Genomic DNA, 7035 nt, shown 5'->3' on the forward strand with positions numbered 1-7035 from the left:
GGCGAATGCTACGCCCGAACCGAACTCGGAAGCAACTGTTTTCCAATAATTAGCAGGTTAAATAACGCGCTAGCTTCTTCTGTGTGATGTCATTACTTCCGCTTTCTACTTCCGGGTTTCCAGGAATTTCGCCAAAGTCGTCCTCACGTGGCGGGTTTCTAAAGTCAACAATTTTGTGCTTTGGTGTGCGGTAATCAGTGATATATAACTAATTCTAATTATTAAAGGCACGTCAGTAACTAAACTCGTAACTAAACTTACGCTATCATATCATATCTATAATGAAACTCATGAATTTTGTACTGTACTATGTTTTCTTCTAGTTATTTTTCTGATTTATTTTGAATTTCGTCCCCGGTCGTGTTAGGAGGTGAACCGCAAGCGCTGCGCAAGAAACTAGTGTCAGTCGATGCTCGTGCCCCCCCCCCCCCTATAAAAAAGAAAACAGTTACCGTAGATGTATACAAAGCGGAATAACTGATGCATCAAGGACAACGAAGCAGTATAAGAGAAATCTCGCATTCTTCGTCGGAAGCTACTTCGGGGCTTTATTGGATTTCCAAGTCCTTGGAAAGTTTTTTGCTGGACGCGCGGTAATTCTGTCTAAGGCCGGTGTTCGAAAACTTCCAGCGCTCTCCGGCCAGAGCTACTGAAGCGTGCCAAAGCACTGGTGATGCTCGAGCGAGAAGTATTAACTTGGGTTTATCTTACATATTTTGCAGGCATTACGCCCAGAAGACAAAAATAGCGGAAATAAACATGAATGCTCCCGAGGGAGCCGCGACAGCAAAACATGCACGAAGTTCTCGAAAAGTCTCACAATCATCTCTATGACGGACGCACTGCTGCATTTAACCACTTTTCTTTTCTCCGCCGAAAGGGAACGAGGCTTTCCTTCTTCTGTAGCGCGGTAATTTCACGTGGTCGACTACTCTTCCCGCTATTTGAATCGCACCGCTGGTACGAGTTGTTGTGGTCGTACCCGCTGGTACGATTTGTTGGGAACTCGGCGCTGACGCCCGTGGTTGTACCTGGGTCGCAAGCCCCAAGGGTAGCGTTGGCCTGGCGGCCTGGGGTACAACTGGAAGCATCCGAAGGTCCCGGCAAAGCATGAGTCGACTGGTAACAACAAAACAACTTGTTTATTTTAACATCGCAAAGAGTTGGCGGTCAGGTTGACCGAAGTAGAGAGACGGGAGAGCACTTTACTCAACAGAAGAAATCGGAGCCCTCCTTTTGGCGTCCGGGGGCAGCTGTTTTTATACTCTCGCAGTTGAGGGCAAGAAGGAACCCCTCAATAGACGAGCACGTGATTGTACAATGGGCTAAGGTGACGCACACTGTCGTAGCGCCGCCGGTCGGGCACAAAGACTGGGAGGAGAAGGTAACTTCGGCTCTCGTAGCGCCTCTGGTCGGGCACAATGACTGGAAGGAGAAGGTAACTTCTGCTCTCGTAGCGCCTCTGGTCGGGCACAATGACTGGGAGGAGAAGGTGACCCCCTGCTGTCGCATCGCCGCCGGTCGGGCACAATGGCACATACACTCACACACGCACATGAAGACACGTGGCATCGGAACATGCCTGGAAACGCCTGGAAACGCCTGGCGGGGAGCGTAGCGGCGACGCCGAACGGGCCAAAATGTCTGCCGCTTTGTTGCAATCGCGCCGGCTAAACCGCGCGTCGTAGGCGAAACGTAACACCGCACGTAACGTCAGCCCTGGTGTCATGGTGACGGCCAGTTTTCCGTGTGGTTCTCAGATGGCGACTTCTCGAAGAGATGATTCATCATCTCCACAACAGCGCCGATAAACTCGCTGAGAATGACAGCGCAGTGGGGTTTTCTCGCTGTCAACGCTCGGCCACGCACACGAAGTTTTCGTGCACACCTGCACTGGTTTTCTCGAAGATGTATGGCGCGCAGTGGGACGTCGTTCCGTAATCAATACAAGCCGTTTGACACGAAATCTTTGGAATGTGTGCGCGATGGTGGGGGATTTTTTGCACGAAACAGCGGCATCGAACGCTTCGCTGACACTACTTGACAGCTCCTGCACAAGTTGCGTTGCTGGACCACACCGTCAACTCCTAGCTGCCCTCCAGCGTGGATCTGGTAAAACGCAATGTGAGAAACAAAAGGTACATTCGAGCGAGGCGTACGCACGGTAACCTTTATGGTATAATAATCGATAATTGCATCTTTTGTTCTAGGTGTTTTGGACTGCTCTGGGTGAGGAAATGTTGGGAAGGTGAAGAAAAAGAAATCGAAATAAGCCCTTTTCTTTTTAACCTGGAATAGGAATATGGTTGTCACTCCTCACAGCGCATTGTTGAGTTATGTCCTCCTCAAACCACTAGGTGACGGAATTTAGGTTCTTTGACACCTAGCGGAAACCAGTGAGCGCACGGATAATGAGATAAGAGCAACGACCTTTATCCAATAAACACAAGTACAGGAAAGCACAAGTATGGAACAAATACAAGTACTGTTACAACAACGCGTGTATACTGTGGCTACGACACCCAGCTCAACAGCAAGCATACGTAATACAGCGAACGATGACCTTCGTTATACAACAAACAGCACTTGAGTTTCACGTGCTTCGTATAGCGCTTATGTGAGAAAAAAAAAGGCGCGTCATAAATTTTACTTTCCTAGAGGAAATAAGGGCTGCGTCGTCGTGCCAGTTAGCGTAATTTATACTACTAGTTTCTTGGCACATTTCCACATTTTTTACAGAGTCAACTTTTCTCCATAGTTTTTCAACACCCTCTCATCAGAATGCGAAAGACTAGGCGGTTGTCAAATGCGGGTGATCGCCGAGAACTCCCGCGCCCGTTGGAGCACATTTGCTGGAAGCTTCAAGCGAAGAGCTGAGCGCTGCTAATGTTAGCCGGCATGCTATTTTATGTGGAAGATTGTCTGCTGTTACATCACCTACCGTTTCTTCATCTGACGGGTACAAAATGTAATCGGGATACGCGTTTTTGGAGCCCATCGTCGGCGCGTACTGCTTGTTCCATTGAACTGGAACCTTCCTTTAAGGCAACGCGCACTTTGAACACTGGTGAAAACCCACCAGCCCGTGGTCCTGATGGTGATTACAGTGGTGATGGTGTGAGAATGCCCTATGAAAGTATATGGCGGGTACATATGCAGCCTAGCTGTTTTCTTTTAATTTTCTGTTGTGTCTAAACGTCGGATGCCTTTGTACCCTACGCTATTGCTGTTTACTGGTGCCTATATAGAAACGAAAAAAGTATACAGCATAATAAGTCCTTTATGAACTATCTATAGAACGTGTGTAACTTATTCAGTGCATAATATATACAGATTACGTGCTAACGCCTAATGAGGAGCAATTACGAAACTAAACAAACGAACATGCTGCAATATAAGACTGGGCCGCTTTATGAATGGACCAAAGGCAGTCCATCTTGCCGATGACGAAGGTGGCACGAAAAAATTGGCGATTCCACAGCGTGTTTGCATTAATCTGTCGCACGTTCAGCCGGCCCCTAGACTGTTGAACGGCAATATAGTGTTTTATTAGGATGTCAAACATATTTTTTTGCGTGTTGGTAGAGGAAATTTTAAAGGAAATAGGGATGCTGGTGGAAGATATAATAAATTTTTAAATAACTGCAGCCTTGCAGCGGTCTCCTACAATAGAGCTATAATGAGGAATAGACTAATGTATCAAGTATCCTAAGATACAAATAACGAGTATCGCATCACATACGAGTATTGTAGGCGTGTATTGTATCTCTATTTAAAATACATATCGCCTCAGTATCTTGTACTTGTTTCATGATACACTTGCAAACTATTTTTGGGTAGTTCTGGATGATGATGATGCCTGTTTTCGTTCCTTTTGATGCGAGAGATCAATGGCCACTGACCCGGCGAAAAAAAGTTGTTGAAGAAGAGGGAGAGGGAAAAAGAACTAATACTAAGTTGACCAGGCATCTGTCCTTTGTGCTGCTCGCCGCCATCGAGAGCCGTGACGTTTGCCTCAGCACATGGTATCTAGCCGCTCTATGCACTGGCTATCCTCCCAACGCTCTTTCTTTTCTCTCACACTGTAATGAGAGAGAATAAAACCTTAATGAAAACTGGTCAACAGTTTTAACCGTGTCCCGTCCCATCCTCCGTCGATCATGATGGCGGTGGTGGTGCCTCAGGTAACGGCTCGAAGAACTCTAAACAAACTTTTATTTCCCGCGCCACACTTTGTTACAGGGAAGTGTGGCTGCTTGGTTATTCACAGTGGCATCCTCGGAACAATAAGAACGTTACACGCCTTGGCACTCGTCAACGCATACAGTCAGAGTCAAAACTTTACGCACCACGGTAGCTTGAATATGTGGAATTTTAATTTCTGAGCTGTTCGCGCCCCCGTAGCCTGTAAAACTACTGCACTATGGTCGTGTTCACAGCGCACACATATTAGGCAAAAAAAAAAATCACCCATGACTTCGCAGCAACTGCAGTCTATGCAACCGCAGCTTATGCAACCGCAATCTTTACCGGGAAACGTTTGCGACGAACGCTGTGTGCGAAGGCAAGCCTTCTGGTTCTTTTATTTTCTTTCTTCCGGACGGCCGGCGCCGCTCCTGCTGCGGATGCGCGGACGTGAGCGCCCTTTAGTGGCGCTTCAAGGGGACTTCCTCCGCTTTCCTCACCGCACTCTCTTCACTATCGCAGTCTTCTGCTTTTCTCCTGAACCTTTCGCCATACTCTTCTCCTCTTCTTTCCACCTTATGCTTTTAGTGTGGCCTCCTCCTCAACTAGACCTATGGGAAGAGAAATTAAGCCTTGGTATTCGGCAACGCATACGCGTAAATGAAACTTCAAATTTTGTTGTTGCACACCATCCACTGTGCCAAAGAAATCTAAGGTGCTGAAAATCGGCGTTATCTAATACACATGATTGGGCATGTTCTTCTTGAATGGAAAATTTTTAAATCTTGCAGAAGCGACGTATGCCGAAGGTTTTAGGATCTTCAGTACCGGGCCTTTAAGAGATGCCGCTGCTAGTGCGTCTGCTGACTCGTTTAAAGTGAGCCCCACGTGCCCTGGCACCCATACCAGGTGGATGAGGCGCACATGTTAGGGAATGAATGAATGAAATCCTCGTAGAATGATACTTGAATTGGGAACAGATCAAGCGGAGCAAACAGACAAGGAGTCGGTTAAGATTACGGCTGAAGAAATAGGTGTGGAATGCTTCCGTAGAGCTAGGATGATTGCCAATAACTCTCCTTGAAATATTGGCGTAATGTCGGGTAGTCGAAGAGAGAAAGATTAATTTAATGATGTCGAAAAAATGCCCACTCCGGCCTTCTCTTCACTGACAAAAGCATCTGTGGCTATTACTGCATTTATTTGGAGGTTTTCAAGGTGGTCATCTAATAAACCTTTTAGGTATCGAATAGGTAGGAGCTTAGCGTTATTGACAAATATATCACCGAATTTAACACTTACTGTCTAAGTAGGTAAATTTTGAAAAGCCACATCACGGATTGATATTTGTAGTGGCTCTAATAGCTTCTGCACAAAAACTACCTGGGGACAATGCAGCCTGGACCCTTGATTCTCAAAGAATGGAGTTGGTTCTCGAATAAAAATATAATAGGACCGTCTCTGGGGAGAAGCATAGGTGTTTAGAAATCTTTGGACTGTCAGTATACGAAATCGAGTTTGAAGAGAAGGCAGGTGAGTTTCATGATATAAAATATTATTGGCTACAAATTTTGGAAGGCCGAGACTAGTGATTCGCGTTCTAAAAGAACCAGAGGACGTAACTTATATGTAGGACCTCCTGAAAATAACACGCATCCAAACTCTAGAATGGGGCGGACATACATACAATAAATCATCAGCAAGGTCTCCCTGCGCATTCCAAAACGATTGCTGCAGACTCTTCGTAATAAACCAACAGCGCGTGCTCCTTTAGATGCGATGTGTTCTATGTGTGTCTGCCAATTAAGCTTTTCAGTATAAATCATTCCCAGATATATTAAAGAATCTACCTGCGGAATAATCTCCTGGCCATACGACAGTGTTATTCGGATAGGAAAAGTTAGTAAAAGACAATGATCGCACTTTTGTTGACATTTAGCGACATTTGTATTCCTTTAGCCAGATTTCAATCTGATTCAAATACGACTGCAAAGTTTTATAGAGGCTATGTATATCATTCGGTACCGTGAAAAATTCGATATCATCAGCGTATACGTATACCTGTACGTCATGATGTGTCGGGATGTGATTTAGTAAAGTATTGAATAATACTGGGGAAAGTACTGCACCTTGAGGAACGCCCCTTTTCTGTTTGTAACATTTAGAAAAAACACCGCTTTGATAGCAATAAAATGTTCGTCCGCTTAGAAAATTTTGAATCCACGCAATGATATACTGTGGAAGATTCAGACTATTTAGGCTGTTGATTAAAGTATTGCAGTCGACACTGTCATACGCCTTCGCAATGTCTAATGTCATTAAGGCCGCGTACTGGTTGTTGCGGCGAGCGAGTTGAATTCTACTCTCCATGTCAACATGAGCACACCAAATTGAGCAACCGGGCCTGAATCCTATTTGAGAATCACTTAATATTTGGTTCTCACCTATCCACCTATCGATGTTATCATACAGAACTCTCTCGATCAACTTTACAAGATTTGAGGTCAGAGAAATAGGTCTAATGTTGTCTATTGTATATCCATCGCCTGACTTTTTGAGTAGTGGAATTATTTTGGCAACCTTCCAATCTGGATGAATCCATGCATATTTAATCGAGTAACTTATAAAATGAAGCAAATCCTGGGGAGACAATTCGAATAATAATTTTATGATTGCTGTAGTTATGCCATCAGGACCTGGGGCTGAAGCTGGCAGCATCTTTACCACTCACATTAATTCTTCTAATGTGACTGTTATGTACGCATTAGCTGGTTCAGGTGCCGGTACATGACAGGGGCGAAGTGATGTGAATCGACGCTCTAAGCCTTTTGCAATATCCTCCAGTGACTG

The sequence above is a fragment of the Dermacentor variabilis genome, chromosome 2, assembly GCF_050947875.1.
Source record: "Dermacentor variabilis isolate Ectoservices chromosome 2, ASM5094787v1, whole genome shotgun sequence".
NCBI classification, from domain to species: Eukaryota; Metazoa; Arthropoda; class Arachnida; order Ixodida; family Ixodidae; genus Dermacentor; species Dermacentor variabilis.